Raw genomic sequence first — 26,649 nt, forward strand, 5'->3', positions numbered from 1 at the left:
ATTACAAAAAAATCATATTGAAAATCCTCCTTATAGGATCCCAGGATTGGAATCTGGCATATGGGTGCCAGGAGCCGAAAATGAGGCACTACGGAGGTTGTCGGCTCCGGATTCGGCGATCAGGAATTCTATGAGTCCGGTTTCCAAGTTTGGGGGTGTGCCAAAGGTCCACAAAGTCTATCTGATTTTTGGTACCTTAAAGTTATTGTTGTCAATGTCACGTAACGTCCCTTCCATCACAAATTATTGTAGCATGTAATTAATGCTTAAAAAGTGTAAAATATACTACAATTCCCCTTAAATATATCCAACCAAACAAGCCTTAAAAGAAGTACGTAGAGTAAATTGTAGTAGTTGCATTTTCACATTATAAAATCATCATTTCAACAATGATTTTCTAGTGAATTAAAGAAACAATGCAATAAAATCATTTTTATAGTAAAATGTAAGTGACGTCACCATACAATTACAAAAGTAAATAATCATTATCTATTTAAAACCCTTTACTATTCTAATTGAAAAATCAAAGAGGCCCTCAAACTAAATGAGTCATCATTATATTTATAAGGTGTTTCGTTATAAAAGATTTATGACATAAAGAACAAAAGTTAAATACACATGTAAACGAAAAATAGGAAATTGTAATTGTCACGCCCTAAACTCGGAAACCGAGCTCACAAAATTTTCGATCGCCGAATCCGGTGCCGACAGCCTCCATAGTACCCCATTCTCGGCTCCCAGTGCGTATACGCCAGATTTCGATCTTGAGATCCTACAATGAAGATTTTCCAACGTACATTTGTCTCATAAGAAGCATAACCACAAGTTTACCCAAATTACAAAGGCAGCATCATTATTACATATCCACTAATATAAACATTTGAATACAATGCTGAAAGGGAAATGCATATATCGAAAATCAAAGCTCCAGAAGTCAGCTGCACGCTCCAAGCTCGACGCTGTTACAACCTAATGCCACCTGCACGCATCTATTGTGCATAAGCTTATAAAAAGCTTAGAGGGCGGTGTAAGTGTGTGCACAAGGTAAGTTCCAAGTATTCAATATAATGCCATAATCATTCAATATCAGAAATACTGGTAAGATCATGAATCATACGATATTAGAGTAATGCGAAAACATATTGATAGGCCCATAAATACCATCAACCTTATCCAGGCTATGTGATGCAGAAATATAATAAAAATAATATCATATACTGATGAAGCAATGTAGATCAGTTATGCAATGCGGATACAGCAAGCCAAATATCAGATGCCGATGATGCAATGCAATATTCAAATCTTAATGAGTCCATTAATGTCGTCAGTCGTATCTAGGCCGTATAAATGCATAAACATAATAACCCCAAATACCATATGCTGCGGATGTAATGCGATATGCGGTGCGAATGGAATGACCATGCTGAAGTGTGAAGTCGGGATGATAGTACGTAGTATTGCAGCCTATGGGGTCCATCACAAGAGACTTCTATCCAAACCAGTCACATACCTAAATTTGGATAGTCAGACTCAATGTGATAAACTCCTGATCTCAGGTTAGTCGCGCGCCCCAACCGAAATCCTGGCCATTGCGAAGGTACACGTAACAAATAGTTGCGCACCACCAGCCCGAGTGGATAGTGAATGAATGAATGAATGAGTATGCAACTCCTGCTCAATAAGTCCATATATAGTACGGTTCCTCTTTGGGATTGTCACCGGGGTCAAGTACATTCCAAACTGGCTACTACCCTTGTAGGTCGTGTAGCCCAGCGAGTGAAAAATACCTCACTACCCACCTGCCAGCAGTATACAAATGCCTACCCGGTTCGTCGATAGCGGACCCATTTAGGAGTTGGTCAGACTCAGCTTAGCTATGCCTACTCCCTCAGGCGGGTAAGGCCACAACCCCTCCTAACCGACCACAACACAGTGGGAGACGCAGCCTACTGGTATACGGCCCTCATGCACTCATATATATCCACTCGGTCTCGACGTTTGGGGCGTCCTCTAGTACTAAGAAGGTTTAGGAATTCTCACCCGGGGCCATCTATGACAGCCCGATACTAATAACAGATTTTCGGTGTCCTATCTGGCCATCCACGATATGCCTGTGGAGGCTACGACCCTGATGTTGCTAGGCGTACAGTAATCATAACACACAATGCCAGATGCATGAGTCATATAATCCAGTTATGCATCAATCCTACGCATACTGTGCGCTCATATGAGACAATCTCCGTATATTAGAGAGTCTCATAACAACCTACTCAATGACATATGCAATGATTAACCACATCTCATAACAAACATGCAGATGATGCGTATGGGCATGTATCATGATGCTATGCTGTCACATACTCATAATCGGTATCGATAACCGACATCGACAATCGGCCTCGACAATGTGGACATTTAACCAACATTACCTCCAAGGAATGGCCCGCATAGAGCCTAACATATAGTGGACCCATGGCCTCACACAAGGGCCTAATATACAACACCAGGGGCCTCACTCAAGAGTTTAATATACATCACGATGGGCCTCTCACATGGGCTTAATATACAACACCATCGGCCTCACTCAAGAGTTTAATATATATCACGATGGGCCTCTCACATGAGCCTAATATACAACATAATGGGCTCCATCGTCTGGCCCTCAAATGCACCACAATGGGTCTCATCACATAAGCCTCACATACATTACATAGGCCTCAAATGCATCAAGCTGAGGCTGAATGCTCATCAGAATGGGCCTCAAATACGGGCCGCATATACATCATAATTGGCCTCGGTAATCGGCCTCGATATCCTGCCTCGACAATTAGCCTTGACAATTGAAGTCGGCCTCGATAATCAGAATCGATCACGACAATCAGAATCGGTAATTGGCCACGACAATCCAAATCGATCGATAATCGGCCTCAATACTTGGAATAGACAATCGGTCATGATAATCGGCCTCGATCGCTAATCGGTCAATCAGCCACGATAATCAGAATCGGTAATGGGTCATGACCATCGGAATCGATCGATAATCGGTCTCAATACTCGGAATCGGCAATCGATCACGATAATCGGCCTTGATCGTTAATCGGTCAATCGACCACGACAATCGGAATCGATCGATAATCGGCCTCAATACTCGAAATCGGCAATCGGTAACGATAATCGACCTTGATTGCTAATCGGTCAATTGGCCATGACAATCGAAATCGATTGACAATTAGAATCGATAAATTGGTCACGTCAATCGGAATCGGTAATCGGTCATGACAATCAGAATCAATCGATAATCAGAATCATCAAATTGGTCACGTCAATTGGAATTGGCAATCGGTCTTGACAATCGAAATCGATCGATAATCAGAATTAAAAAATTGGTCACGTTAATCGAAATTGGCAATCGGTCCTTACAATCAAAATCGGCAAATCGGTCACGTTAATCAGAATTGGCAATCGGTCGTGACAATTAGAATCGATTGATAATTAGAATCAGCAAATCGGTCATGTTAATCAGAATCGGCAATCGGTCATGACAATCGGAATCAATCGATAATCAGAATCGGTAAGTTAGTCACGTCAATCGAAATCGGCAATTAGTTATGACAATCGAAATCAATCGATAATCAGAATAAAAAAATCGGTCACGTCAAACGAAATCGACAATTGGTCATGACAATCGGAATCGGTAAGAATGAGCTTAGCAAGGCTTAAGGGAAGTTCACAATGAGGACATCTAACCATCATTGCCCATCAATGTGGACATCTAACCAACATTGCTCCCAAGGAGTGGTCCTCATAGGGCCAAACATATAGTGGGCCCATGGCCTCACACAAAGGCCTAATATACATCGTAATGGGCCACACTTAAGGGCCACATATACACTACATCGGGCCTCGCCAAATGGGCCACAAATACATTACAACGGGCCACATACCTAGGCTTATAGACATCACATTGGGCCGCATCTTATGGGTCGGGAATACATCACAATGGGCCTTATCGCACGGGCTTGAATACATAACAGGTGGGCCCTGCATATGGGTCTCATATGCATCGAATGGGCTACATATCTAGGCCTCGAATACATAAAAAGGGCCACACGTCATGGGCCTAATACATATCACAATGGGCCTTGCCTATAGGCCACAAATACATCACAATGGGCCTCAACAAGGATCTCATATATCACATCGGGCCTTATCAAATGGGCCCCAAGTACATCACATCGGGCCCTTCCAAATGGGCCCCAAGTAGATCAAATAGGTCATATCGAATGGACCACAACAACTACACATTCATCCATTTATAGAAATAATTTTAGATCATTATCCAAACAATGAATCATATCAAAAGATCATCTGGACCATACCACAAATAACAGTGGTGATAGTGATCAAAAGGTCAGTTGGACCACATCACAAATAGCAGTGGAGACAGTGATTTCCACTGTACAAAATATCACCGGCCCATCATAACATGTATTTTCCATCCAGTCTGTTCATAAGTCATAAGGACCTGGACCAACCTGAGAAGCAAATATCATATTGGTCCAAAACTTCTGTGACCCAAAAGGGGTTTCAATGGTAGATGTCCAATCTCCAATGTTTTTTGCATGTGGTCCACTGCATAACTAGATCTGTTTTTTTTTTCATCCCAAGCCCTAGGACGAGCTGATCAAATGGATGGACGGTTTGGATGTTTCATATACATCAGGGTGGGGTCCACGTACGTGGCCCACCTAAGACCAGCTTGCCAAATGTATGGACGGTTTGAATGGAACACCCTCATTAGCCATGGGTCCCATCGTCCAGCCATCTAGATGGTGTGGATACAACAAATAAGAGTGGGTCCCACATGGTGGGCCACCCACTACAGCCCTCTCTCTCATATTTATATCATATAATATTATATAATATATTATATATATATGTATATATATAAAGCACGTACATCATCCATACACAACCCAGTTGGATGAAATAGATGGACGGTTGGGGTTTAACACATACCTCATGATCACACCCCAGCAACGGACGGAGGGTCTGGATGCAATCCATACCTCATGGCAGGGTCCACACGTGTGGCGCACCAGAACCAGAGGACGGATGGTCTGGATTAATGGGGCCCACCATATTTGCTGACGTGCAAACACCCCAGCCAATCAGCTTGTCATTGTGGTGGGTCCCACGTATATATATATATATATATATATATATATATATATATATATATTATATTATATTGTTATATTTTTTTTATTTCTTTCTTCTTTTCTTTGTTTTTTTAAAATCCAAACAGCATCTTGTGCCCAGCAAATGGACGAACGGCTGGATGCAACACATCATCCCTATGGAGTCCCACTGTCCCTGGTGGACGGTGGATGAAACACATACATTAGGGTGGTGCCACGTGATATGGCCCACCAGTTTAGATCAACCTGATATCACCGTTTTCTCTCCATCCAGGCCTGTCCAAATGGACAGGCAGGAGGATCCTGCCCGCTGGACAGACAGCGTGGATAAAACAAATACATCATGTGGGGCCCACGTTCACGTGGCTGGAAGACATGGATGTATGACACATGCGTCAGGTGGGCCACACACTCCAAACAGATGGATGGTGTGGATGATACACATTCGCTGCGGTGGGTCTCACCATCTAACTTGCTGGACGGTGTGGACACACCACACACATCAAAGTGGGCCCAACGTGATGGATGGCGTGGATATATCACACGCATCAGGTGGGCCACACGACATCAAAGGGAGAGAGAGAGAGAGAGAGAGAGAGAGAGAGAGAGAGAGAGAGAGAGAGAGAGAGAGAGAGAGAGACGGTGAGGAGGGGAGGGACCCCGCCACTATGGGCCCTCCCTACATACATCAAGATGGGTCCCACATATGTGGGCCCTCAAATCACAAAATTAAAAACTAAAATCACCCACCTTTGATCTTCTCTTCCTTCTTCCGCCTATAGTCTTTAGAGCTCCAAGGAAACGATTCCGACGGTTGAGATGAACTTTGAATGGTGGAGATGGGAGGTAAGAAGGTGGGCCACACTAGCTCTCTCATGGGGAGCTTGGACGTGGGTTGCTTGGGAGGAAAAATGAGAGAGAGAGAGATGATGGGAGAGGAGTGATGGGAGAGAGGGATGGATGGGTGTACTTGGGTAAGGGAGAGAGTTGACTTTTAAGGGTTGCTTTTGTACTTAGGGATGGATAGAGTAATGGGTGTACTTTGACAAGTGAAGTGATTGTGCATGGTGTTTTTTCTCAAACTGAACGCGGGCCTACTTCTCCTGGCCCGAGTATCGCCTTGGCGCGCGAGATGCGGCGTTAGAACCGCGGTGACGCCACAGTCGCTAGGGTACAAGTTTCGGGTTGAGCCGACTCTGATATATGGGACACGTCTCAGGATCGCGCGCAAACATCGATAATAGATTGCGGGTCACTGAAATTTGACCGGGAGGACCACGGAAGCCTATAGAACGGTACGGGCTAGGATACGGGTCTCACAGTAAACATTACATTTTTACATACTAAAAGGCTTAGTTTTATAGTAATATGATGCCCCTATGAAACAAATAATGATATAATGGAATCATCACAGTAAAATATAAATGATATTGTTTGATTAATTCAATCAAACACGAGGCTACATGCGCTAGCGATGGCTTATATTTAGTTTTTGTGTGTGCTTAGGATATGTGGGTGTGCCACAATCGTATTCTACTCAAGTTTGATTGAACGTTGGTGCCCATCGCCCTAAAATTGACCATTTAAGACTAAATTCAAAGACTCGGCCACCCTTTCAACCATTGGTTATAACAACAATTAGGCGATTTGTAGAAGCGTTGGGGTAGTCATTCTGAATGGATTCTTTTTGCCTTGTGTTTTAAAGGATTTTCTTTCACTAGTAATTACAATATTTCTATTTCTCAATGGAATGAAGATGATCATATATTAAACTAAGAAGAAAAATAAAAAATAGAAAAATAAATAAACTAAAGAAGAAAAATAAAAAATAGAAAAATAAATACCTAAACCGTCCATGTGGAAAAACGATATAGGGGTATGGTTAGCAGGATGTGACTAGGGTTTGATCGTTCAAGTAAGGAATTGGTTGATCGAGATCCGGCAATGGAAGTTCACGGATATTTATACTACTCCTAAACGTACTGCAACGATGGTACTGGACAATAGTGATCTAAGTTAACCTAAACCTCAAACATTTTGTAACATGACTAGACATAAGAAAATGTATTAAAACTAAGCTAAGATTAAAAAAAAAAGAGAGCAGTGTTTCACTATAAAGATAGATTGTGTTTGGTGTGGACCTGTAGCTCTTCATTGCATTCTCCTTTATAGCTTTAAGGGTGGCAAAACCCTCACTAGATTTTCCTTTCTAATAGAATTCTTAGTAGCCCCGACGTTTAATTACCCTCTAATAATTTATTCCTGGCTTAGAGATCTTTGGATATAAAAAACCATTTTCGAATCTCTTGCCAACTTGGTTACGAAGATATGTGGATCTTAAAAGATCGGTGTAGCTGTATTCAGATTGAGACTCAATCCATTCGTTCCCATCCACTCAAATGTTGGTCTGATTCTCAAATCTTCGTAATCATCATGAATGATGCGCTCATCTCTAGAAAAATCTCCCATTTTGTAAAGATTATGCAAGATGACTTATTGAGCATATTTGGATTTGTGATAAGATCCTTGTTTCAATGTGTAACACCCCGAATTTCAGGGGTCAAGCACACACTCGATTGTTTGCTTGCTACCCCAACTACAATACTATGAAGTAGTAACAACTCAGTGAGACTGAGGTCATACCCACAGGGACTTGCTATTGTGCGAATTTTGAAATAAATTAGAACTAGAATTAGAATCTAAACTAATTACTAAAAATTTGAACTAAAGGGATCAATTGTAGAGTAAACTATCAAATATGAAATACTAAAGTGCTAATGATACACTTATAGCTTCATTAATGTTACTTTACTTGATTCAATTGGAAAACACAACTGGAATCGAAGTCTTATCCTATCTAGTCGGATAATGGAGCGGTTAAAATACCATGCATTCATTAAAACAAATTTGAACCTTCATTGAATTGGTTCCCTCAAAACATTAACAAATTGATAGTAGATCTATCCAAAGCATCTACCATGCCCAAAGTATTTGATAGATCAATGAATTCAGCATTTCAAAACCTCATAAGATAGGCATTTATAGTCTTTATAAGCATCCAATGTGCCCGGAGTTAATAATGGATCAAAATAAACTAAAAGTACTTCATTCAAGCCATAATTAATGAATTGTTCAAAATAAAAATTAAATATTTTGAATCAAAGTAAAATAAACATTGAGAAGAATTACAAGCTTTACCTCTTAGATGTAGCTAAGAGATTAGCCAACCATAGACATAATTGCACTAAAATTCAAACAAAGAAGCATAAAACTAACTACAACCGAATGATTGAAGAGTAGGGAGGACTCCTTGAAACTCCACAACTCTTTGCTCTTCTCCTTCTACCCTAATTCATGCTTAGAAAGTCCTAAATCATTCCTTTATATAGGCTTGATTCACACCGACTTTGAAACCGGCTTGATTTTACGCAGCTATCGCAGCTTTGATGGCATCGAAGTCCCATCGGAGAGTCTAATTCGGATTGTGAAACTATCCAGCAACGAACTTTCAAATTTGTAAAATTTTTCGATGTCATTGAACTTCCTTTGATGGCATTGAACTTATCTTCGATTGCATCGAACACACCTTTGATGGGATCGAAGGATGCTCCAAAGTGTCTAGTAAAAAATTTGATTTTTCTCTCATTTTTGCTATGGGATCGAAGTGGCTTTGATGGCATCGACACTTAGTTCAATGGCATCAAAGTAGTCATCGATGACATCAAACTATCAATTTCAACAATCCGATTTTCTACACTCTGACGTTTTTCAGTTTTCTCCATTCTTCACTTGGTTTCCTTGGATCTTGGACTCTTGAATTATTCAATCTTGACCTCCAAAGATCCATGCCTCCACTTGGTAATTCTGTAAGTATTAAATCCATGCCTTAAACATATTTTTCTTCTTAAAACTTAAAATCATCTCGCAATAGAAAACATGTATAATTAGATCAATTAAGCACCTTCATGTTCACAAAACCAATGCATAATTAGGGGGACATGCAATATTTCACACTTAACTTTGATCCCTAATATTATGGGTGTCACTTTTATTTTGCGAAAGCATAATTTCTCATTTACAGTTATAATGACATTAAAACAATCATACGAGCTATGTTAAACAATGATATATATATCCCAGTGTAAGTGTAGTCATGATAATCACCAAAAAGTACTTACAACCCAATCAATCCACGAAGTCTACTCAGTTGGGGACTCAAACCTACATGTCCAAAAATATATAAATTAAAAAGTCAAATGTATCTGCCTAAAATAACAACATTGCGGTGAAGTGTGTTGGTCTACGCTAGCGGATGCATGTCTCGGGAATAACAATAATTATAATACTTCTCTTCGATACCATCATCCAAAAAATATCTATCTTATTGTAATGTGGCCCATCACCATCATTACCATTATATGTCATAATATGCATGTTTAGCTAAATCTTTATTAATCTAAGCTCAAACAACATATTGGCGAAGCTAGGATACCACTATTATATCATGAATCGTAAATCAGATCATATGGCCCGTTGCGGTATGTAGCGGCTCATTGCCAATGTCCCTTGATTCGATTTAGGATTCATCACTATAATGTCTAAAGTATATGATTGTTTTAATGATAAAGGTTCTTCACCCAAGGATAATTTTAAAAAAATAAGGGCTTGTCAACCAACACTAAATTAATACGAAAAAGACTCGTCACCCAATTCATATAATAACATGATAGGTTCATCACCAATATTACCAATAAATACGTATCCTATCGTAATATATCACGTCACCTACATCGATGCTTACTTGTCACTAAAGGGGGCTCATCACTCAATATAAGTTGATAGCTTGAACATATTGTCCCATACCACCATGCCTGATTCAATGAATCTTTAGTAGGATTGTATCGCACTAATGGTTATGAATGGACTCAAATTCAATGAAAATAATGGTGTCCCGTGTTCTATTGAGTGTTGTACATTCATCAAGCATAAGAATAATCAACTCTGCATTAGACTAATCTAATTAACTACAGAGAACTATGGACAAATTGACATTGGGTGTAAAACATCTTGAGTAGTTCCAACTACCACTGACCATCCGTGTTCAAACTCTATCGACAATATAAGCTTGGAGTAGCTAACCTAAGGCAGGCCACTCACTTAGATAATTTACAGAGTTTGATTCACAACAATAATAATTTAGATCATCAAATACATAATGAACTAATTTAATACCACAATAGAATAAGCCAATTGAATATATGTATGAATCAATCCAATCTAATCCATATCAATATCACTTAACAAACGTTCATAGAATATGATATTAGGAATTTTATATCATTCAAACATTTTATCAAATATGTTATCAACCAACAATAATTAACATTAATGTTATAATAATAAAGCGAATCTAGTATGTATAGCATATGAAACATATGAGATGTTAAATAAAATATGAAATCACTATATGAGACTATTAAGGATTGATAAAGGGAAACTTAGAAAGAATGGTCTGCACCTTAGAAGGGTTTTATGCAATATAATTGCACTTATGGTTATGATTTTTTTAAACACTGTGTCACACCCCAGACTTGGTAACCGAACTGACAAGGAACCCGATAGCCGGTTCTGGCGGCAATAGCCTCCATAGTACCCCATTCTCGGCTCCTAAGGCTGGTTCCGATCTTGGGATCCTACATGGAAGATTTTCATAACCGTATATTCGTTCCAATACGAGCATACCCAAGATCACAGTAAGTACATCTCAGAAATAATAAAGGCACACATCGCAAAATCCACTATAAATTTGAGCTTTAAACATGATACAAGGCTGAAGAAAATGCATATGATAACAAAAGAAAGAAGGAAAGATCTACAACACCGGGTCCTCGAATCAACTCCTATCTAAGCTTCGCAACTAAGATGCCGACCTAGGATCTCCTGCACGCATCAATCGTGCGTAAGCTTATAGAAAGCTTAGAGAGTGGTGAAAGTGTGGACAATAGTGCGCAGAAGAATAATGGGGGATACAGGAAGGAAACATGATCAAAGCCAACTCCACTAGCCTTAGCAAGGTTGCCATGAATGCAAGAATCTATACCAAGGTAGTACGATAATGCAGGAAGCCATACCAAGGCTATATAATGCAATGAGTACTGGGCGCCATGCCAAGGCGATGCAATATAAGGCTTATATGACCGATGCAAATGCAACGCGAAGTGATGCCTATCCTCATATCTAATCCATGTATCAGTACTATTCATCATAAGGAATCTACTGGGGTCAAGTACACTACAGGATGACTGCCGCTCTCTAGACCCCCATAGTCAAACGAGCGTAAGAGACCTCACTACCCACCCGTGGTCAGCCAATCACCAGCAAGGCTCAACAGTAGAGGACCCATTCACGAGCTAGTTAAACTCAGCCTAACTATTACCCTCTTTTCTCAGGCAAAAAAAGGCCACACCCCATCCCAATCGACTATACAACAGTGGGAGTCACGGCCTAACGGTGTAAGCCCTCGTGCGCTCATGGTTCCACCCGGTCATGGTGCTGGGGCAGATCATTGGTACTATGGAAGTTTTAGGATTTTCACCCAAGGGCATCCTATGTACCCCATATGCTCAGGTAACATTTTCGGTGTCCAATCATGGCCATCCGCGATGAATCTGTGGAGGTTACGGCCCTGATGAAGCAAGGGCGAATATCCACATGCTATACAATGCCAAAGGCATGAATCACACAATCAACCATGCATAAATTTCAAGCATCCAACGTGCTCAAGAGGGGATGCTTGAAAAGGCCGAGCTATATGTCCTAGAGGGCGGGGGGATGAAAAGGAATATGCCAGATTAAAATAATTAACAGTGGAATTTAAATAAATAAAGGAAAGATAACACTTAAATAATCCATAATGCAGAAATTAAATACAACCTCAAATGTACGAGTATTGAGAGATTGATATAGATGTTGTTCTAAGGACAACTTTACACAAAAAACCAAGGTTTATGGTAGGACAACCTGATTCCTAGAAAGATTTGTGTGTCAAAAACTCAAACTGATACTGAGGAATAAAGAAATGAATAGCAAGAAAAGAAATCTAAGTTATTACAACATTCCCACACTTGCATAAAAGAAATTACAACATTCTCCACAAATGCAAAAAGAGAAATTACAATCATCCACAAAAAGAAATAAACATTCAATCCACAAGACCAGAAATTATAGTGGTTCACTTGTGTGTACACCAACTATTTAGAAAAACAGCCACACAACTACTCCACTCCTAATATCCTCACACCGTGGATATTAGCATTCACTATGAAAATAGGTTTTTCAAGGTTCACCTAAAACCCTCACAATTATGTCTTTCAAGTGGGCTTACACAATTGAAAAACCCCACACTCTGAGATTTCTGGATCACCTCAGACAAACCAAAACTGAGAGATTTTTCTGGCTTAATCTTAATGAAACCAAAATACAGAAATTTATAATAATGTAAAATACTTGGATATTCTCTTTTTGATGAAGCCCGGAAGAACCAAATTGGAGTAGAAGTTCAACATAGAAGTTTAATGTCCAAACTCACTTAAGAAATGGCTCTAGATTCTAAATTGATTTTAAATTAAATCAAGTTGGGCTAGCTCTATTTGATTTTGATTCCAAGAAAATGGCAAGATTCAATCCCTTCTTCAAATATGATTGGAATAAAGAATACAAAATCAAATATAATAAAGCTAAATTAAGAGAATATTAAATAAGCACAATATAGCTTAAAAAGAACACTAAGTTATCTCTCAAAGTGGTGTATTGATTTAGCTTGAATTGAATAAAAAACTCCGAAAATCGTTTTCTATTTATAGGTGAAGAAATTGCATTCACGACTGGTCCTGAGGACACCACGACTGGTGGTAGGACCAATAGATTTTTAAAATTTTGAGCGTGATAAGATAAAGTCGTTCCACGACTGGTCGTAGGCCCTTCACGACCGGTCGAGGGACCTCCATGACTGGTCGTGTGGAACCAAATTTAGTTGCTGAACTTTGAGTCGAGGCTGTAGGACTGGTAGAGAACGAGTTGAGCACTGTTCACACGTTCGGTCGAGCAGTCTCTAGGACTGGTCGAGGCTTAACAAAAAATTTTAAAAATTTGTAACAAAGTTAAGACTGGTCAAGAAATTTCTTGGACTGGTCGAGTTAGTACTAGGACTAGTCGAACAAAGTCCAAGACTAGTCGATAAACAGTCTATTCACTTACAAAATAAGCCAATTGAATTATGTATTCAAAATGACCTATCCTATAGTCAATCTAGGGTCATTCATACCTTAAACATGATGCATGAACATTGAAACTTCTTTTTCTTTAGTTGATAGTCGTTCTTTGAAGTTCGTGAAGCTTGAGATCTTGTCATAGGATGAAGCTTGAACTTGAGTATCAAAATCTAGGAACGTTGTCTTAACTTGTACGAAGCTTTGAAGATCTTGAACTCTTAAAGCGTGAAAGCTTGAATTCAAGTACACTTGCCTTTAAAGTTCATGAACTAAAGACCATTGTCCTTGAGTGGTGCACAGTCTTCATTATGTAGATGAGCGACACAAATTCCAAGAGAGGTTTTGACACTACAAAATTTGACAATTATAGGAGCTAGAAACCATAACACTCACAATGCTACGTCCCTCGGAGAACGAAACATACAATGCCCAATGACACGAAGGTAACATGCAATGCCTAATGACACAACCATGATCACACACACATACAGAGTTAACTAAGCATGTAATGATGTGCATGGGTCATGAGGATGAATCTAGACACATTATGTGACGATATACAATATATTACACTCCTATCCAAGAAGGAACCAAGACTAGGCACTGTAATGACCTTGGAAATTTTGTGCTAATCTTTCCTTAAGTAGTTGTTTTTGGGGTAACTAGTGCTATTCTCGATTGCTTGTGAAATTCGCGTCAATCACTTTAAATTGTATCTACATGGCTTAAAACTTGTAGATTAGTTAGCGCTACGTTACACTGAAACCTGGGATCCATCGCTAAATCCAGTTGTTCTGAGGAATTTTTGGAAGATCTGGATCGGACTTGGACCGCGCGTCGAAAGTCCGATAGCGATGATCTTAGGCTGTTGCGATCACCTAGTTGGGCTTGACCATCACCTCGAAAATCAAGTCCATCTGATGTTCTGGGTTGATTTGATTGAGTTCGGAGTGAAGAGTGTGAGAACGGTTGGAATTTAATAAGTTTTTATGAAATCTGAGTCGTGTCGCTTGCGCGATGATTTTAAGCTATCTGACCGTTGGATTCTGACCCAATTTCACTCTCTGATCAGGGAAGGTGGCCCAGGCATATCCTAGTGCTTGTGGACCTGATCGAGATCCCGTGACCGTTGAATTGAGTGTGGTCCGCCACGGCTGATCTGAAGAGCCGGTCGGTACGAAAACTCAACCTGACCTAGATCCATGGTCAGTGAGCTTAAGTCCGACCTGTCGTGGTTATAGGCCCACCAGAAGTGCTTCGTTGGATCGTGAGAGTCGGGTTTTGGTTATACTTTAAGTATACCTTGTCCCTAGGGTTATTTCCATCAATTTGAGGCCTATTTATAGTCTTTAAACCCTAGCTCTCTTTTCCATACGAATTTTCTCTAACCCTAGATTGGAAAGAGAGTGGAAAAGAGAGAGAAACTGAGAGAGATAAGTTGGTGAATCATCTTGGATTCTTCCTTGTTCTTCTTCATCTTTGAACCTTCACTTTGAATCGTTCTTCTGACGATTCTGAGTTCATTTTGGGGTAAGTTAATCTAACCCTAACCTGTGTTAGAGCTTAGATTAGTCTTGGTGTTGTTGTATCTCATTTCTATCCTTGTTTTAGGGTATTCTATTGTCGTTGACGAAGACAACTCGTCTAAATCAGTTCGGTGTTCTTTCTTTGCTTAAGGTGCGGACTTTAAGTGTATAGGTTATGGTTTTCAAGCCTTTCAACGCCAGTTAGTGATTTATTCTTGTTATGGATGAGATTTCACATGCCAAATGTTGTGTTTACGTTGTTTTCTTGATATGCCTGCGTTATATTGAGATTTGTGTATTCTATGTGTATTTATAAAGTACCGTATACGTATAAAATATGCACTTGTGTTTGCCATGATTATTTGTCATGTATGTATGTTAGATGCATGTATGACGACTCCTTGGTAAAAGGAATTGTCAAAGTGCATGTATTTCAACATACGTCATGTATGTTGTTCCATGTATGCTAAGTGTTTGTAGAAATGCATGAATGATCTAAAGTGTAACTTATTACACTAATTGCGGGTGTTGAGAAGTGATTCTCAACACTCCTATTGATGCACATGATTTCCTTTATGCAAGTTACATTCCATGTTATTTAAATTCAAGCATTTCATATGCTTACATTTATGTTAAGTTGATATTCTTCAGATGCGTATGTACCATGATTTAAGTTGTTGTTCCATTACTGTTTTACATTCAATATGAACACTTGTAGTAGTGTAATGTGTTTGGGACTATACCGTAGTCCAGGAAATCGGTAATTGACCCTATGTTCATGGCTGAGATTGCTTTCGCCACGTAGGACGTATTAGACAAACCCGAGTCATATTAGAGTTGTCGGCAGTGGTTTGGCCACGCGGAGTGTTTGCGCACTCTATGTCGTTCAATTCAACGTGCGCTCGTGCTAGTCGAGTTCGTCAAGCAACCCGATTATCCGATGTGTGTTCACCATGTATGGACGCTACTGCTTGAATCTAGGGTACCGAACTTACCAGTGAAATCCTATTAACTATGGTACTTGATCCGCTAAGACTCATGAGCCGGACATGGTGATATGGGACACCGTGATCGAGCTGTCGGCCTACGCTGGGGTGACGAGCCTCCCCGTAGTGACCAGTGAGCAACTAAACTCGTGAGCCGATTATGGTGGTATGAGACACTATATTCGTGCTGTCGGCCTTCATTGATTGGTGACGAGCCCTTTGTAGTGACCTCGAGCATACCTGGATACCGCAATGAGGTGACGAGCCGAACTGTGGTAGTAAGGGCATAAAAGGCGTGCATTGATTGGTGACGAGCCCTTTGCTACGACCTCAAACATATGATCGTATGAGATGTCTAGGATTGACGACCCTAGTATGGATCACTGTTTGGATGGTGATATGAGAAAGGTATCTTAGCTTCCCAATCCTGCTGTGTGAAATGGACTAATAACAACTTGGTAATCATATCCATGCACCGCATTTGCATGTGCTTTGTAGATGTGGCGTACTTTGAGGCGATGTCATGCATAACGTAAGATGAAGACGCTGAGGGTGTACGCGTGAGGGCATGCATCATATTGCATACATCCTTGCATTAACAAGAGTACTTAGGATTTATTTAATTGTTCTGCTTTATCATTACTGTTTGATTGAACTGATAACATGTTAACCAGTGCCTTATTGTTCCACTGAGTTGATCACTCACTCCCACGTTCTGGGGCGGTGTTAAACACCCACCAGACTGTCTTAGGTTCTGATGTTGCAGATGTGGATGCGACTTCTGAGGCAGAGCGGGAGATGGATGATGATGAGGTTGCTTTCTCTTATATGCAGTTTTCAGACGGGTTCTAGCGAGCCTTGGTCTGATGCGAGGGATTATGGATTATTTTGGGAACTGAAATGATGTAACTTGATACATATAATTTTGTTAAATAACACTGTCATGCGACCTGGTTTGTATATGTACTTCAGGGATTTACACTTGTACACATATTTTTTTATAAGTCTTCCGGTTGCTTTATTCACTTATCCCTGAATCATATCTGTGTTTTGGCTTAATCTATTCCATGTTTTATGCACTAATACAGTCAACATACATCCATCATTAAATATGTTGCATAAGTGATGTTTTGGAACTCGGGAGCTGAGTTATGCTCGACCCCTGAATTTCAGGGCATTACAAGTTGGTATCAGAGCATGATCTGGATTAAACCGGACCTGGGTTATGGTCACACACCGCACGTTGTCGCCACTATAGTGTAATTGGGTGCGGGTCTATCATAGATTTTGTGTTTGTGCTCCGTAGTTTCTATCGGCGAAAGTTTCCTGAAAACCTTCGCCGAGATCGAGTCTGTACTCTTACTTGATCACACACAACGACCCGAAACCTTTCCTAGACCCTCTATTAATGAGTTTAGACGGTCTATCTTCCCTTTTTAACCTTTAAACCTTCAAGAAATCTCTATTTGAATCGGATTTCTGCCAGAATGACCCGATAGGCGTCAAATCATGCAAGGGGCCAATCGGGGCATTTCCTGTGGGGCCCAGGGGGGGAACCACATGTTTTGGACCATGGGGGACCAGGAGGGCCTCGCCAAAATGGTGAGGTATCGCCGGACTGTCCAGAGACAGGCGATGCCATCGCCGGTTCGGCGAGGGCTCGCTGCTCAACGGGCCAGGCCGGGCGGGCCGGTGCGGGCCGACGCATCTTAGGCCTAGTGTGGCCCACCCCTCCACGGTTTTACCTTAAAACCCTTTTCTTTCACTCATTTCCTTCACAAATCCCTCTCCCAAGCTTCCCTTTTCTTGAAAACCCTCTCCAAATCCTCTCATATCTCTCCCTAATCTTCTTCTTCTTCCTTTTTTCGTGCAAACCCATCACCCCATCTCCAAATCCTCCCTCCCATTGCTGATTTCTCTTTCTTTCCTTCTCATTTGAGCTCTTGTTTTCCCTTTTTGGCTACTAGTTGTGTGGAAACTTCACCATCTTCCTATTTCTCTCTTTCTCTCATTTCTCATGGCCCTCTTTGAGATTGTGACGGCCATCTTTTCCATTTCTTCCCTTCTTTCCTTGATGGGGAAGAAGAGAGCACCCGTGGATGAAGCTGGGCCAAGCCGCCCAACCCGTGCACGGAGGCCAAGAGGTGCCGCTGCGAGCACGTCCGCCGCACGTGAATTTCAGACGAAGCGGGACCTTGATCATCGAGCTCCTGTTAGTAGGACCTTGTTGGCGGAGCTGTTGCATGGAGCCTATGAAGGCTGTAGAGTCCTTTTTGAGGCTCATGTTGATCCGCGACTCTTTGGTGAGTTTTTCTTGTTGGAGCGCCTAGAAGGGGCTGGTTGGGGTCCCTTGTTCGAAGGCGAGTATCGTGCGAATGCTAGCACTGTTCGAGCATTTTATGCTAGTATTATTGATCCTTCGCTGGAGCTTCTGCAGTTCAAGATTCCTTGTGGTAGCAGTCGTGTGGGTATTGTCGATGTTGCTTTGATATCCCGCCTCCTGAAGGTGCCACTTGGTGAAGTGCATGCCAGCGAGAAGAATGTGAACAGTGTGCGCGAGAGGGATCGTCGCACCCGATCCTTGTGTGGTCGTCTGGTCGAATGGCAGCCGAATAGGAGTCTTCTGGCTTCCTACATGACGGACGACTTCCGTTTGCTTCACCACATCTTTACGTTCAATGTATATCCAAGGTGGAGCAATCGCAGCGAGTGTACGCGCCTGATGGTGGATTTCCTATATCAGGTGGGGCAGGAAGCGAAGTTGTGTGTGCCTTCGTACGTCCTGCACCAGATTATTCTCATCGCTCGTTCGAGAAGAAGGACCGAGTCGCTTCCATTTGGCCGCCTCATTTGCAAGATTGCACATGAGTTTGGCTATAGGCTTGGGGCTGAGAAGCCGGTTCTTGTTCGTCATATCAACCTGAGGACTCTTAAGCTGATGAAGGTTTGTTCTGGTCGGCTTGCCTCAAAGGGTGAGGCTGAGTCCGAGAGCGGTGATGAAGAGAGTTATGCTGAAGGTGGTGCGGAGATTGAGGAAGAAACAGAGTAAGACGAGGAAGGAGATGAGGCACAGGATTCGAGTGATAGCTCTCCTCCTGTGGCGCCAGAGCAGGGCGCAGAGCAGACTGCCAGAGATGCCCATCTTACACGGCTTGAAGAAAGGCAGGCTATTTTACGCCAGGATATTGTTGATCTTCGAGGCCTTGTTAAACATAAGTTTAAGAAGGTGACTCGAACTCTGAAGTCTATCCTATGTTGCTTGAAGGATAAGGGTGCTCCGCCTCCATCTCCTGATTCCAACGAGTAGCTGTCGTCGTGACCGTCTTTTGCTTTGTTTGTGTTTTTCTTTCTGTGTGTAGCCACTGTTGGCTTGTAGTTGGAGTGTTGTGGTTGTAGTAGTGTTGTGGTTGTAGTAGTGTTGTGGTTGTAGTAGTGTTGTTGTTGTTATAGTTGTTTGTGGTGGTTGTAGTTGCTTTGGTTATTTGAAGTGTTAGATGTTGTTGTTTTCATGCTTTCCTAGTCATGATTCATGTATTGCTGCACTACTTGTATTGTGACGATTTTGATTAATGGAATGCGTGTTGTTTGCCTTTGGAGTTGTGTTGTGTTGTTGTGTGGATGGATTATGTGACATAGAATCTGACAGGTTGCATCCTCTGTTGAATGTAAGGATGCCTCCTAAGGGTTCGAAGACTTCGGCCCGTCTCTCTCTGATTAAGTCGCTTGCTGGGGTTCCTCCCTTGAGCGATAGCCAGTCAGATCCGCAGGCGGGTCCATCTCGTACCGGTGTTGGGTCGACACCTATGGCTCCTCCAGTCACACCCTCGATTCCTGAGCCGAGCCGTGCACCTTCGTCTGCTTCGCCTACTGATAGGTTTGAGCAGATGATGCTGTTGATGCAGCAGCAGCAGATTCAGCAGCAGCAGCAGTAGGAGTTCCTCTCTTCCATGGCTGGCATCTTTGCTCAGTCAGTGGGGGTGACTCCACCTGTTTCACCTATGCCTCCATCTGGGAGCGCCAGTGCCAGCGGCACTTTCGAGCGATTCCAGCGCTTGCGACCTCCTACTTTTGCGGGTTCTCATAGACCCGAGGAGGCCGAGTATTGGATAGACCGCATCTCTAAGATGCTGAGACCACTGCACTGCTCTGAGGTCGAGCAGGTTGAGCTTGCCACCTTCATGTTTGAGAAGGAGGCCAGTCTGTGGTGGGACAATGTTCTTCGCACTGTTGAGGAGGACTTTGTTTGGTCGTGGCAGGCGTTTGAGGTGCGCTTCCACGAGAAGTATTTCCGGGTCACGTACCGACATGAGAAGGAGAGTGAGTTCCTTCGCCTCCGCCAGGGAGGGTTGTCGGTGACGGAGTATGAGAACCGGTTTACTGAGTTGGGACGGTATGTTCCTTTGATCCTGGGTGTTCAGTCGATGAGGATGCGGCGTTTCTCTGAGGGATTGAGACCTGAGATCTGATCGAAGATTTGCTGTGCCAGCATTTCTTCTTATGCGGAGCTGGTGAGCATGTCCTTGCGAGCAGAGCAGGACGGAGATAGAGCGTCCCACATGCGAGCACCGATGGTTCCTAGGCAGCAACCGAATTTCCAGGGTGCACCTTTCCTCGGCAAGAGGCCGCGAGCAGATTCTCCTCCGAGGCGTTCAGCGCCGCCCGCTCAGCAAATGAGAGCTGATCTTTGATGTTCCTATTGTGGGAAGGTGGGGCACTTGGACCGTTTTTGCTTCTCCCGTATGCGAGCCGGTGGTTTTACTCCACCGCAGAGGGTTAGCCGTCCGATGCCTCAGGTTATTTCTCCTCCTCCTCTTCGATCAGCGCCAGCTCATCCATCCTTCAGACCTGCAGTTCTTGGCTTCAGGCCACCTCAGCGGCCCATGGTTCCTCCGCCGAATCGTCAGCAGCAGGCTCGAGTTCATGCGCTTTCATCTGAAGCGCCTATGTCTGACTTAGTGCCGAGGTCCTTTGAGGTGACAGCGCACATTGAAGGTATTTCCGTTTCTGTGTTAGTGGATATAGGGTCCACTACTTCTCTTATATCTTATGCGGCAGTTAGGCGTTTGGATTTGAGATCTGTTCCTATGCAAGGAGTGACGCTTACTACCACTACGGGGATTTCCTCTACTTTGGGCAAGCATTGTATGGATTGTTTGGTCGATCTGGGAAGTGGATCGATCCGTGTTGATTTGCTAGTCGCACCGCTTTATCACTACGATGTTATTATGGGTATGGATTGACTCACGAGGATGTGAGCTGAGATTGATTGTGAAGCTAGATCAGTGACGATCCATGGACCTGAGGGCGAGACTGTTACTTTCCCAGTTCAGGTCAGTTACCCTCTTCGTATTGATTTTCATTCTTCTCTGTTGGAGAGTTCGGCCGAGTCGGCATTGGTTAGTACACCGGTAGTTCAGGAATTTGAAGATGTGTTTGAGTCGATTCCTGGATTACCTCCTCAGCGTGAGATTGATTTTGCTATCGATCTTATGCTTGGTGCGGCGCCCATTTCTTTACCCACCTATCGTATGCCTCCGAGTGAAATAGAAGAGTTGAGGAAGCAGATAGATGGTTTGCTGGATTTGGGTTTTATTCGGCCTAGTGTGTCTCCTTGGGGAGCACCTGTTCTGTTTGTGAAGAAGAAGGATAGTTCCTTGCGATTGTGTATTGATTATCGCAGGTTGAATCTGGTAACTGTGAAGAATAAGTACCCTTTGCCCAGGATTGATGATCTGTTTGATCAGTTGAAGGGGGCACGGTACTTTTCGAAGGTTGATCTGCAGTCAGGGTATCATCAGTTGCGCGTCAAGGATGGGGACGTGCAGAAGACCGCTTCGGACCGGCCGGTCATTATGAGTTCCTTGTGATGTCGTTCGGTCTGACGAACGCACCGGCCGTGTTCATGGATCTGATGAACAGGGTGTTTCGGCCATTCTTGTTTCGATTCGTCATTGTCTTTATCGATGACATCTTGATTTATTCGGCGAGCCGGGTAGAGCACGAGGAGCACTTAAGAGCGGTTTTGGATACTCTTAGGAAGCATCAACTTTTCGCACAGTTCAAGAAGTGTGATTTCTGGAAAGAGGAAGTCAAGTTCCTGGGACATGTAGTGTCCAAGGAAGGAATAGCCGTCGACCTTGCCAAGGTAGCTGCAGTGCAGGAGTTCAGTTACTGAGGTGAGGAGTTTTCTGGGTCTTGCAGGCTATTATCGACGCTTTATTCAGGACTTCTCGAAGATTGCCAGACCGTTGTCGCAGCTGACACGGAAAGATTTGAAGTTTGCTTGGAATGAGCAGGCGGAGTTAGCTCTTTAGGAGCTGAAGGACAAGTTGACGTCCGCCCCTGTACTAGTATTACCAGAGCAAGGGGTTAAGTATATTATATATACTGACGCCTCTCGCGTTGGCCTGGGTTGTATCCTTATGCAGAAGGATAGGGTGATTGCTTATGCTTCGCGTCAGTTGAGGAAACACGAAGAGAATTACCCTACGCACGACCTGGAATTAGCAGCTGTCATATTCGCATTAAAGCTTTGGAGACATTACCTCTATGGTGAGGAGTTCGAGCTCTTTTACGACCACAAGAGCCTTAAAGTATATTTTCACGCAGCGTGATTTGAATATGAGGCAGCGCAGGTGGATGGAAACATTGAAGGACTTCAAGTTCGATGTTTCTTACCATCTTGGCAAGGCGAACCTTGTGGCAGATGTGTTGAGTCGCAAGAAGGCTATTGAGTTTGCGGCTCCGCTGATGATAACAGAGTGGGATATGTTGGAGTTCGTGCGCGATTTTGAGCAGAAGCTTACGGTGGTTGAGCCGTATGAGGTTTTCCACACATTCGTGTACAGCCCCTTATAGACGAGAGGATCGTTGCAGCTCAGGCAGATGATGAGCTTTTGGTGAAGATGAGGCAGCGGGTTGGTACAGATGAGAACTCCGACTGGAGTGTTAGTTCTGATGGGGGCCTACGTTTTCGTGGCCGGTTATGTGTTCCTGACATCCCTGACTTGAGACGTGAGGTTCTTGAGTTAGCCCATAGTTCTAAACTTGCGATGCATCCAGGTAGCATGAAGATGTATCAGGATATGAAGAGGTCTTATTGGTGGGACAATATGAAGGTCTAGATTGCTAAATTTGTTTCTCGTTGTCTCACATGCCAGCAGGTCAAGGCAGAGCATTGCCGACCTCCTGGGTTGTTGCAGCCCATGCCCATAGCCGAATGAAAATGGGATTTCATCTCTACGGATTTTATTTCTGGGTTACCGAGGACGAGGAAGGGATTTGACTCTATCTGGGTGATCGTCGACCGATTAACGAAGTCGGCGCATTTCTTACCGATCAGAGTCACTTACTCTGCAGACGAGTTGGCTAGGTTGTATATCAAGGAGATAGTGCGTCTGCATGGAGTTCCCCTGGAGATTGTGTCTGATAGAGACACGCGTTTTACATCTATCTTCTGGACTCGTATCCAGGAAGCGATGGGTGTGAAACTGAAGTTCAGCACCGCGTTTCATCCGCAAACAGATGGGCAGACGGAGCGTGTGAATCAAGTCTTGGAAGATATGTTGCGAGCTTGTGTTTTGGATTTCAAAGACAGTTGGGATGATTGTCTTCAGTATGCAGAGTTCGCGTATAATAATAGTTTCTAGGCGAGTATCGGTATGGCTCCCTATGAGGAGTTGTATGGTCTCCCGTTCGACCCCCAAATTTCAGGGCGTTACAAGTTGGTATCAGAGCATGATTTGGATTAAATCGAACCTGGGTTATGGTCACACACCGCATGCTGTCGCCACTTTAGTGTATTTGGGTGCGGGTCTATCATAGATTGTGTGTTTGTGTTCCATAGCTTCTATCGGCGAAAGTTCACTGAAAATGTTCGCCGAGATTTATTGGTCTATTTCAAGTTTTGGATCGAGTGGGAGTGGTAGCATACCGCCTTGCTTTGCCCACACCTCTTGCGGGCGTGCATAACGTATTTCATGTTTCTATGCTGAAGAAATACGTTCCTGATCCTTCGCATATTATCAGTTGGGAGCAAGTGCAGTTGAGTGAGGATGCCACTTATGTACTGCGACCGACGCATATTCTCGACAGGAAGGAGCAGGTATTGCATAGCAAGGTTATCTCTCTTGTGAAGGTGCTATGGACGCATCATGGTGTGGAAGAGGCTACTTGGGAATCTGAAGCTGAGGTCAGAAAGACCTACCCTCTGATCCTTGAGGATTATATGAAGGTATGAATTTCGAGGACGAAATTTTCTTTAAGGGGGGTAGATTGTAACGACCTTGGAAATTTTGTGCTAATCTTTCCTTAAGTAGTTGTTTTTGGGGTAACTAGCGTTATTCTCGTTGCTTGTGAAATTCGCATCAATCACTTTAAATTGTATCTGCATGGCTTAAAACTTGTAGATTAGTTAGCGCTACGTTACTCTGAAACCTGGGATCCATCGCTAAATCCAGTTGTTCTGGGAAATTTTTGGAAGATCTGGATCGGACCTGGACCGCGCGTCGAAAGTCCGATAGCGATGATCTTAGGCTGTTGTGGTCACCGATTGGGCTTGACCATCACCTCGAAAATCAAGTCCATCTGATGTTCTGGGTCGATTTGATTGAGTTCGGAGTGAAGAGTGTGAGAACGGTTGGAATTTAATAAGTTTTTATGAAATCTGAGTCGTGTCGCTTGCGTGATGATTTTAAGCTATCTGACCGTTGGATTCTGACCCAATTTCACTCTCTGATCAGGGAAGGTGGCCCAGGCATATCCTAGTGCTTGTGGACCTGATCGAGATCCCGTGACCGTTGAATTGAGTGTGGTCCGCCACGGCTGATCTGAAGAGCCGGTCGGTACGAAAACTCAGCCTGACCTAGATCCATGGTCAGTGAGCTTAAGTCCGACCTTTCGTGGTTATAGGCCCACCAGAAGTGCTTCGTTGGATCGTGAGAGTCGGGTTTTGGTTATACTTTAAGTATACGTTGTCCCTGGGGTTATTTCCATCAATTTGAGGCCTATTTATAGTCTTTAAACCCTAGCTCTCTTTTTCATACGAATTTTCTCTAACCCTAGATTGGAAAGAGAGTGGAAAAGAGAGAGAAAGTGAGAGAGATAAGTTGGTGAATCATCTTGGATTCTTCCTTGTTCTTCTTCATCTTTGAACCTTCACTTTGAATCGTTCTTCTGACGGTTCTGAGTTCATTTTGGGGTAAGTTAATCTAACCCTAACCTGTGTTAGAGCTTCGATTAGTCTTGGTATTGTTGTATCTCATTTCTATCCTTGTTTTAGGGTATTCTATTGCCGTTGACGAAGACAACTCGTCTAAATCAGTTCGGTGTTCTTTCTTTGCTTAAGGTGCGGACTTTAAGTGTATAGGTTATGGTTTTCAAGGCTTTCAACGCCAGTTAGTGATTTATTCTTGTTATGGATGAGATTTCACATGCCAAATGTTGTGTTTACGTTGTTTTCCTGATATGCCTGCGTTATATTGAGATTTGTGTATTCTATGTGTATTTATAAAGTACCGTATACGTATAAAATATGCACTTGTGTTTGCCATGATTATTTGTCATGTATGTATGTTAGATGCATGTATGACAACTCCTTGGTAAAAGGAATTGTCAAAGTGCATGTATTTCAACATACGTCATGTATGTTGTTCCATGTATGCTAAGTGTTTGTAGAAATGCATGAATGATCTAAAGTGTAACTTATTACACTAATTGCGGGCGTTGAGAAGTGATTCTCAACACTCCTATTGATGCGCATGATTTCCTTTATGCAAGTTACATTCCATGTTATTTAAATTCAAGCATTTCATATGCTTACATTTATGTTAAGTTGATATTCTTCAGATGCGTATGTACCATGATTTAAGTTGTTGTTCCATTACTGTTTTACATTCAATATGAACACTTGTAGTAGTGTAATGTGTTTGGGACTATGCCTTAGTCCAGGAAATCGGTAATTGACCCTATGTTCATGGCTGAGATTGCTTTCGCCACGTAGGACGTATTAGACGAACCCGAGTCATATTAGAGTTGTCGGCAGTGGTTTGGCCACGCGGAGTGTTTGCGCACTCTATGTCGTTCAATTCAACGTGCGCTCGTGCTAGTCGAGTTCGTCAAGCAACCCGATTGTCCGATGTGTGTTGACAAAAACTCAAGGGAAGAAAATGGACGGTTCATATTCAACGTAAAATAATTGCTAGAATCTTTCAATGAGAGTTTCTTTTTTTAGGAATCCATCATCTATTGTGGGGTCCATTAGATCAACACTATATATCAAATTATATACTTTACATGTGTTGAATATCCTTTGGATTTAGGTTCATCTTTTAAAGATCAAACCATTCATATGGTAAGACTTATCTTGAATAGGAACGGGTGAAAGGTAAAAGCTCTTAGATACAAATATTTATATCATTTGATCAATATATTGATTTCATTTAAATACAGATGGTTTCATTAACTTTTGAATTATCAAATGATTTAAATATTTATTTTCAAGAGTTCATTTGATAATTAAAATATTCCAATCCAATAATTAATTTGGCATGCCCCATCCATGGTGAGACCTTCACATAAATTCAAAGTTTATTAGGTACATAGTGCTAACACATGATGGTTCTTTATTGGTCCACAATGGTGTGTAAAAAAAAGTGTAAGCAAATAT

Source organism: Magnolia sinica, chromosome 7, assembly GCF_029962835.1.
Source record: "Magnolia sinica isolate HGM2019 chromosome 7, MsV1, whole genome shotgun sequence".
NCBI lineage: Eukaryota > Viridiplantae > Streptophyta > Magnoliopsida > Magnoliales > Magnoliaceae > Magnolia > Magnolia sinica.